Raw genomic sequence first — 10208 nt, 5'->3', positions numbered from 1 at the left:
CCTATAAAAATTTCCAAAGAAAATTCATCTACCTGTCTTCCTTCCAGTCTTTGTACCAATGCTAATCTCTTCTCTATGTATTGCTTCCTCACTTTGTTGACCCAAAACAGCATGATAATCCCATGAGATATATTGAATAGATCCCAATGCTTGTTGATCTGTTCCTATTTCTCTTTCATATGTGAGTGAGGCCAGAAGATGTTTCTCATGAATACACACGTAATAGTAAAATTATCCTCAGACACACGGACTGTGTTTCACTACGTAGGCTTGAACATGCTATGCAGATAACACTGGATTACATATCTCCAATCTCTTAAAATTCCTCAACAATATCAGTCACCGACCAGAATAAATAATCTGGGAATTTTGCCCTCCCTTCACTTTCCTTTCGTGCATACACAAACATTCTAGCTGAGGGCACGGAGGTCTATCAACGCGCTGTTAGGGCTCATTCCAACTCGCCACATAAACAGATCAGTTGGCTTTTATCATGAATATTATCTCATGGTGGTACTTTCCCAGACTGTGGTCCAGCCCTTCTCCTTTTCATCACTGACATTCGTACAGCTACCACTAATAGCTTTCATTATGATATAAATTTTGCTCATGGACCCCAAAAATAACTACGTTATGAATAGTAGCTAACATTTTATAGACCACTCGCATGTGTTCCAGACACACTGGACATGCATTATTACACTGAACCCTCACAACAACCTTGTGAGGATGGCTCCCTTGGAATCTTCATTTTGTAGCTAAGGGAACTGAGATAGAAAGAAGTGAAGCCCAGAGTTTATAATTGGCTGAGCTGGGATTCAAAATCAAACGACTAGATTCCAGAACCCACACTTTAAACAATTATGCTCTGTTACATGGTAACTAAGTTATACTTATATAACTATAGTTATAACTAAGGATCTACCTAGCATAGAATTCTGAAATGTAATATTTGTCATAGACTATATAGATGAATTAATACAGTAGCTTTGTTTTCTGATGGATTTTTTAAATATTTTGACATATCTCAAGCTATACATTTATAAGAATTAGTATTCCTACTTTTTAATTTTTTAGAAATAAGTATTTACAAAAAACTATATGGATATTGGTCAGGATTCATTGGTCACAAGTGAAAGAAACCCAATTAACAGTAGCTTAAGTGAAAAGAAAATATTTTCGACTCATTTAACTAAAAATCTAGGGATCTACACGTGGCAGAGCTAAAGCTAGCTCTGGGGGCTCAAATAGTATAGTGATCTTTAGCCACATCTTAACTTTTCCCTCCTCTGTCTTCATTCATGGCCAGATGCTACCTGCTGAGGTGGTAAAGACCTGCTCACCGGCTCTAGGATTAGGTCTTTAGTGTGAAACTAACAGTTCCACAAATATACAGCCTTCCTGCCCTCTGGCTCCAGTAAATAACAACAACAAAAAAATCCTGAGAATGCATATGATGGACCCAGCTTGGATCAGGATATCCCTCCTGGTGGAGGTGGGAGGACGACTTGATCCCTTGACCAGTAGCCCCTCAAAGTAGGGAGGGGCATTTCAAGAAAAAAAAATGCGGGAGACAAAAAAATAATGGCCATTAAATAGTGCAAAATGTGCTATCTTCTGAATCAATGCAGTATTATTCTAAATTATATTACCTTACAACAGATTCTATATTTTCATGTGTTTATTGTCTTAACTACAGATTGTACATAAAGCAATATCATGCTATGCGTGTTCTGGTGTCTTAGAAAGAAACAAGATGATTTACGTCACCAGTACTCTTCCTTACCTACCTTCTTTGTGTATAGAAAGTGCATAATATTCCTGTTGGGGAAACAAAATACTAATACTTTTTGTTTCAGAAACGAATTTGACATAGAAACAGGTATGCTAAGTAAGCACATTTAAGAAATCTGCTACTTAAGGGTCGGTTTAAGTGACTCGAACTGCATAAACATGCCCTCTATGATGACAGACTTCCTTTTCCTCCTCTCTACAAGCGAAACTGCACAATAGGGAATGCCAGTGAGAATGGTGCCTGCCCACCGGGGCAACAATGTTGTAACTCCCGGGTCTCTCCAGATTCAGGGATTCCTGCTCTAAAAGAGTATCTGTCAAGAGTTAACGATGAGAAGTTCGAAATAATAGTGAAAACTCAATACACTGATATAAATAACTTACTACCAAGTTTTTTAAATAGGTGAGTTAAATATTATACAGATAATACTACAGGTAAGTACTGTATGTTGAAATCCACTTTTTCCGTCAATCCCTCCTCACTACTAAGTAGTAATATTTTAATCAGGTTCACTTCTCAGTTGGTTTCTGCTTTTGCCTGTTGAAACTTCATGCCTTTGTGACTGCTACCACCTGAATTACCTGACATCCCTTTCAGCATAATTGTGACTGTTTACACTCAGCTGTGGTTTGTAGACTCCTTTATCAGGTAATTCAATATCTGGTAAAACCAGTTTTATTAGAATTTGCTACTCTTACTGCAGATGAGTATTTTCACCTTGAACTCTGATTTTTCTCATTTTTAATCAGGCTGCTACTTTTCAGGACTCTTTTCCTAAGCATACTATCCATGTTTATGCCACTGGAAGATGCATGTAGCATTGTTCAGACTCTTCCTGTCATAATTTAACTTTCCTCAGAAGATCTCATAGGTTAAGTGCAAAAAAGCTGGCTTCCTCAATGATTTTCATCAAGACTTTTCACCAAGTAAACAATACAAAACAAAAGCAAAAAAACCAACCAAACAAAAAAAACCTTTGTCAATAGTTTATTCTTTCTTCATTTTCAAGGATCCTCTTGTTAAAAAAGAGAGAGAGCCATATGACATACATTTTCAAGTACTAGAAAAAATAGTCTTGTCACATTTTCTTTTAACCCTTCACTATGTGGGGGTTTTAATATAAATTCACATTAATTCTTTCTCTAAGAGGAAAATTCTTATTCATATAGTTCATATAGTTCACTCTAATTCATATAGTTCAAATGCCATTTCTTAAAATTTTTTCATATTAAAAAAACGTAAAATCCATATTATAGACTTCGTGGCACTTGAAAGTACTTCTGCCATGTTGTTATATCTCACTCTGATATCGAATGGAATTAAATGTTGGAAATCTCCTTAATTCTGCTACAAAAAATATTAAACTTTAGCATACTAGACTGTATGGAACACAGAACAGAGTTTAAAGCAAGCAATAGTGATGATTTTTTATAAATGCCTACTGAAAGGAGCATCAAGGAATTATAAAAGTAAATAAAACACTCTTTAAAACACCAGAGCCTTGGAGCACCTGGGTGGCTCATTTGGTTAAGCATCTGCTTTTGGCTCTGGTCATGGTCCAAGGGTCCTAGGATCGAGCCCTGTGTTGGGCTCTCTGCTCAGCGGAAAGCCTACTTCTTCCTCTCCCTCTGCCTGCCCCTCTGCCTACTGTGTGCCCTCTTTCTCGCTGTCAAATAAATAAATAAAATCTTAAAAAAAAAAGAAACATCAGAGCCTTTATAGAAACATTTTTAAAAGAAGAAAAAAAGGAATTTGAAAGAAATAATAGTGAGTATATTACATAGTAATTAATAGGATGTCAATTAATTTTGTGAGAACCCAGTCTTACTGAAACTTAATTTGAATAAAAATGGATAATACCAATAACCACATATACTTTCTAAATTGTATTTTTAAATTTATGGTATTATACATTTGCATCATAAAGTCTTAAAATAATTATTGGAGATGTAGCTTTCAAATGTCCTAAGCTGAAATAGATGAGATTAAAATGTGTTGTATTTTAGAATTGAATTACTTTATGAAATGGAAATGGTAAGTGTGTCAACAGAAAACTATCAGCAAAAGAATAAAATTAAAATTATACTATTGTCAATATCCAGCAGCCCACATAAAGTTTATATGCATAAAAATATCTCAACATAATATAATTATTAAGTGTCTGGAAATATCAATTATAATGAGCTTTGGCTAGCTTATCTTCAGTAACTGCAAGTACAGTGCCTAAGACATAATGTTCAATAAATGTTCAATTAACTTTATTATTGAAGTAAAAATGATCATTCTTGCTTTATTAGCTCATATTTAGTTACATATTATTAATTATAATTAAAACAAAAAATACTACTTTCAGTATTTACTGAATATATCAATTTTGACAAATAAATGTGATCATTATACTTCTGCTTTTTCATCCACTTCATAATATTGTGATTTATATTATATGTTTTTTGTTAATCTGATCTCTAATATCAAATGTAAACTTTCAACCATAATTTCCTATCATTTACCTCTGACACAGCTATACTGAAATGAGAACTATAATCATGTCTCATAGCATGATTCTCCAAATAAGATACACTCTCAGAAAATGAAAGCAAATCTTCCATTTTAAATGCTATGTATAGGGGAGCCTGGGTGGCTCTGGGGCGCCTGGGTGGCTCAGTCCTTAAGTGGCTGCCTTCGGCTCAGGACGTGATCCCGGCGTTCTGGAATCGAGCCCCACATCAAGCTCCTCCGCTGGAAGCCTGCTTCTTCCTCTCCCACTCCCCCTGCTTGTGATCCGTCTCTCGCTAGCTGTCTCTCTGTCAAATAAATAAATAAAATCTTTTAAAATAAATAAATAAATAAATACTATGTATAATCTAACATGGCTTAGAAAAAATTGCATAGCTTTTAGAATTTGTTCATTTTCATAGCAATTTCATGGAAATGCTTCCTCATAATTAATAGTCCACATTCCTTCCTCAAATCCTTCCAATTAAACTGGAATGAAAATTCTGCCCCTTTTATTCACATCATAGTTATCACAGATGATATCATTCTCGGTTAAACGAAGTTAAGTCATGTTTTGAAAAACAGGGTAAAAATATATATATTCCTTTTCTCTGATAGTGTGCTGCCTCTAACTTTTCTTCCTACTAGAAGCAAAATGTTCTACTAAATACTCTTCATTTACATACTTCTCCTTTAAAAGGTACCCAAAGAATACAAACATTGTGATCTGAAGGGGCACCTGCACCCCAATGTTTATAGCAGCAGTGTCCACAGTAGCCAAACTATGGAAAGAGCCCAGATGTCCATGGACAGATGAATAGATAAAGAAGATGTGATATAGATAGATAGATAGATAGATAGATGATAGATAGATGATAGATAGATAGATAGATAGATGATAGATAGATAGATAGATAGATAGATAGATAGATAGATATACAATGGAATATTACTCAGCCATCCAAAAAATGGAATCTTGCCATTTGCAACAACGTGGATGGAACTGGAGGGTATCATGCTAAGTGAAATAAGTCTATCAGAGAAAGACAATTATCATACGGTTTCACTCATTTGTGGAATTTAAGAAACCAAACAGAGGATCAAAGGGGAAGGGTGGGAAAAATAAGATGAAATCAGAGAGGGAAACAAACCATAAGAGACTCTTAACTATAGGAAACAAAGTGAGGGTTGCTGGAGGGTAGGTGCTTAGAGGGATGGTGTAACTGGGTGATGGGCATTAAAGAGGGCACATGATGTGATGAGCAGTGATTGTTATATGCAACAGATGAATAACTGAACTCTCCACCTCAAACTAATGATACACTACAGGTTAACTAATTGAATTTAAATAAAATAAGCTATGGAAAGAGAAAGAAAGAAAGAAAGAAAGAAAGAAAGAAAGAAAGAAAGAAAGAAAGGGAGGAAGGAAGGAAGGAAGGAAGGAAGGAAGGTGAAAGAAAGAAAGAAAGAAAGAAAGAAAGAAAGAAAGAAAGAAAGAAAGAAAGAAAAAGAAATAACTGACATGCCTTCTTCTATTCTTTTAGTCTTATTGGTAAAGAGGTGTTAAAAATCTATTCCTGGCTCCTCTGGGGCACTTCCAACCACCATCTCTGGTTCTCACCTCAGAATTTAGACTTACAATCCAGAAAGAGCTGAGCTAATTAGGTACAAGAAAAGGGTGGAGAAGATAATATACAGAAAAGCAAAGATCTCATGCTGGAGGACCAACTCAGGTCATGAAACCGAGATTTGCTCCTCCCTGGCACCGCCTGGGTTCCTATTGTCCTTCTAGGCATTGTATATTATGAAAGAGGTCTCTATTATTTAAGAGAGTCTCTTTTTCTTGCAACAAAAAGGACATAATTAACATGGCATCAAACTTCATTCACCCTCTACTTCACCTATCCACTTTCATGGCCACACCCTGTACTTTCTTGTTAATCAGAACAACTTCACGTCTGGATCCTAAATTCAAGTTTCTATCTACATCCTCCTAGGTTTAAGACTGCCTTACCCCATTATAACTTGTTTTCATTCCATCAAGATCCTCTTTTGATGTTCCCCCCTCTTATTTCAGTCTATCCTACCTCTACCCCTTTCATAGATCCAGTTCCTTCCCTGACTCCTAACTTCTCTAACTTGCTTCAACCCTAACTCCTCAGTGCCTTACTGCATCATCAGCTCCCCAAGGGATCTGTTCCCTTGTCTTTCTGCCACACCTGCCCTAGTCTCTTGACTTGTTCTCCCAATCTACTGGTTCCATCTCTAAATCCCTAAACACCCTCAAGACTTACATATCTGTTTTTAAAACCCTTTTTTTCTTTATGTCCACTTCCTCAAATTTCATGTGTTCTCTAATAGCCATTCTCACTGAGAGCACCAACGCTACTCTGGGCAAGTCCTCAGTGACCTCCCAATCGTCTCATCCTACTAACGCTCTTTGGGCTTTATCCTGTCATGGAGATATCTGATGTATGGATCACTCCCTCTCCTGAAATTCTCTCCCCCCTTTACTTCTACGACATTGCTGTCTTCCGTCTTCTTCATTACTTTACAATGTGGGAAATGAATGTGAGGAAGGGAAAGAGGCAGGAAAGGAAAGGTAGAAATTAATAATAGAGCAATCATGCTCCAGTTTTTTTCTTTCCCTAAATAAGAGGCAAAAGGCAAAATATACTTCAGTATAACCGGATTTTACCATGAACATTTTTCCTTTCTTCTTTTGGTTCCTGGGCCCACATATAATAGCTTTTCCAATTTGTAAAATCTATCCAATGGTTACAACGTTTTATTTGGTTTCAGGCATATGGCCCTGCTCAGATTAACCGACATGATGTATATGCAAAGCCTTTTGAGTCCTTCAGAATAATTAACTGTTATTAGGAACCTCGTAGAGCTAATACAGTAGGTACAAATTTTATGGTCACAAATCTCAGATGTAAAAAAAAAATGCCTTTTTAAATATTCTATATAAACTTAATGTCACTATCTCCCTTAAACTCTCGACAGCTGAGAACTCAACAAATAGTATTTCTTTCCATCTATTGTCAACTTCTGGGTGAAAACACTATGCTTTTTAATGTTATAAACATTTTATATTTGTAATACAGTTTAACTTACTTGGAAATTCTAGTGGGAATTTGTTTTTCTTTAACTTTCTGGTTTTACTTACTAATTTTTATGTACAGGCAATCCTTACTACCTGCAAATTCACCTATTTGCTAAAACTCATTTGTAACCCCAAATCAATATCTGCGGTACTTTTATGATTATTCCCAGACACATGTAACCGCAGAGTGGGGAGAAATTTGAGTCGCCCAATGTGCAGTTCTCATTACAGCTCTCATACTATAAGCAAGCTTCTTTTCCACAGTATATTTAGTGCCATGTTTTTCACATTTTTGTGCATTTTGTTAGTGATTGCACTGTATAAAATGGACCCAAACATAGTGCTGAAATGCTGTCTCGTGTTCCTAGGCACAAGAAGACTGCGATGTACCTTACAGAGAAAAAATGTGTATTTTTTTTTTAAGATTTTATTTATTTATGTGACAGAGAGACAGCCAGCGAGAGAGGGAACACAAGCAGGGGGAGTGGGAGAGGAAGAAGCAGGCTCCCAGCGGAGGAGCCAGATGTGGGACTCGATCCCGGCACGCCGGGATCACGCCCTGAGCCGAAGGCAGACGCTTTAACGACTGCGCTACCCAGGCGCCCCAAAATGTGTATTTTTTTAAGATTTATTTATTTATTTGACAGAGAGAGAGAGTGCACAAGCAGGTGGAGCGGCAGCCAGAGGAGAAGCAGGGTCCCCACCCCAGGAAGGAGCCTGATGCGGGGCTCGATCCCAGCACCCTGGGAATCAACAATCTGGTACATCCAGAAAAAGGAAGAGAACATTTACTGATCTGAATATGTGGCTGCTCTAGAGAGTTCTAAAGCATAATCAGTGTGTGATGAAGCCATGGAAAAAGAGGAGAAATGGAAAAACTTGTGGATTCATAACATGAGGATTAATTTTTTTAAAATGTAGTGGACAGCATTGTTCTGACAGTGAAAGCCAAAAAAAAAAAAAAATTATGGTAACTGACCTGCACAATTCAAAAGGCCATATGGTGTGAAAAATGTTCACCTTGTAGGTGGGGCAATTTCTGCAAATCAGGAATCTTCGGAACAGTATTTTCAATATCTGCTAAGTGTTATGAGAAAAAGCAGGTTTTCAATAATGAGACTCCTTGTTTTACAAGGATGTTGGCAAATGAACTTATATAATGCAAATGGTTGTGGCTCACAGGAACCTAAGCCCATATTTTTGTTAGGGGCAGGTGTTCAGTATTCACCAGTTCAGTGTTCATGGCAACTTTATAGAACTACCACAAATAATGAGAGTCTAGTCTATATTTACGCCAGATTTGTACTTAAAAACACAGGTGATGTTTTTCCAAAAGGTGTATGTCTCATAATTTCTGACTCATGTGTTCCTCCCACTGATTATTCTTAAGTAGTCCATTTCAGAACCAAAATACTCCATTGGAAAATATTTCCAGATCCTTCAGAAATCCACTTAGGAAGCCAGAGTCCACGTCCTGAAGTATATTTCCTTCAAGTCTAGAAGTAGTGAGAGAAAGCCAGGAATTCTGGGCATGAGGTGACAGCCAAGAGGGAGCCCAGGTAAGCAAGAACTCTGTGTTCCTCCAGATGCAGGAGGCAGCCAGCACAGAGGGAGTCTGACAGGCACACAGACATATCCAAAACTCTTATCTAATCTTCAGTAGTACCAAATAAGCTCGTTCAGGGCCCGGATGATGCCATGTGCACAATTTATCACCTGCAAAGGCTAAGAGTATATGTAGCTGGTATTTAGTAACTATTTATTAATTAAATGAATATAAGATGGAAAAAAAAACTAATGAACCAACAAGAATGGACCATCTAAGTCAAAAGAATCACCTATATTCTTTTTTCAAAATGATTTTATTTATTTATTTATTTATTTATTTGGGAAGGAGAGAGAGAGCATGATCAGGGGGAGGGGCAGAAGGAGAGGGAGAACATTGCTCCTCACTGAGCCAGGAGCCCAACATGGGACTCAATCTTAGGATCCTGAGTTCATGATCTGAGCTGAAGGCAGACGCTTAACCGACTGAGCCACCCAGGCTCCCTGAGTCACCTACACTCTTAATGTTATTCCTGCTTTAGCAACCACAAAAGCAAACTAGTTGACAAAAGACAAATCAAGCTAGTGATTTAATAAATTCCAGTGTAAGTCATATCAGTGTTAGTAAATAACATCATCAAACACTCACCATGAGCGCTAAGGGAGTAAGACAGAGAGTTTCTAAGTGGCCCCAATTTGAAATGATCAGATAACGTATAAAGGAATTTAAGCAAATATCTATATTATACATAAACATGTATAAATGTGGGTACAGCATTTATACACTATTCTCTCCAATATCTAGCTACGTTATGCAGTAATGTGTGATTATGGCAAGTATAAAATTTAAACAATTATAAAAGCAAGCCATAATAGAAAAGAGTTAATCATTTTTGCTGCAGCCTAAGCATGAACAGTCAGGCCATTTTGATCAATAGATAAATTTGAATGCAGACCAATTTGTATTAGATCAAATTAATTCTGTAAAGATATTAATTTGATGTTTTGTGGAAGATGGTTTTAAATGAACATATTTGTCTAGTGTTTGAATGTACAGCAGTGTGTGATTGAAAAAGAAAAACAAATGTTTTTGAGAAATGAATTGATTTCTTAAAACAACAGATTTGAACTGGATAGAGTTCTTTTTTAGTATTTTTCTTCATTTTCATTTTGTATCTGTTGGACAGAACAATAACACTTAATAGTTTTTAGAAAATCTCTTTATTAAGTCATGTAAATAGTAGTATGAGTGGATTTTAAATT

At 36.5% G+C, this 10208-nt stretch overlaps 1 long non-coding RNA gene across 2 annotated transcripts in view; it reads right to left on the bottom strand.

Moving 5' to 3' along the window:
• Nucleotides 1-2766: 2766 nt before the first annotated feature.
• Nucleotides 2767-10208, bottom strand: part of LOC130543265 (uncharacterized) — a 36100-nt gene continuing 28658 nt past the window's right edge. For both annotated transcript variants that reach the window (XR_008958482.1, XR_008958483.1), the window contains one exon: nt 2767-4599. This is a non-coding gene — a long non-coding RNA (uncharacterized LOC130543265). The remainder of the gene's footprint in view (nt 4600-10208) is intronic.

The sequence above is a fragment of the Ursus arctos genome, unplaced genomic scaffold (genome assembly GCF_023065955.2).
Source record: "Ursus arctos isolate Adak ecotype North America unplaced genomic scaffold, UrsArc2.0 scaffold_9, whole genome shotgun sequence".
NCBI lineage: Eukaryota > Metazoa > Chordata > Mammalia > Carnivora > Ursidae > Ursus > Ursus arctos.
This window is presented reverse-complemented; position numbering and strand designations above follow the sequence as displayed.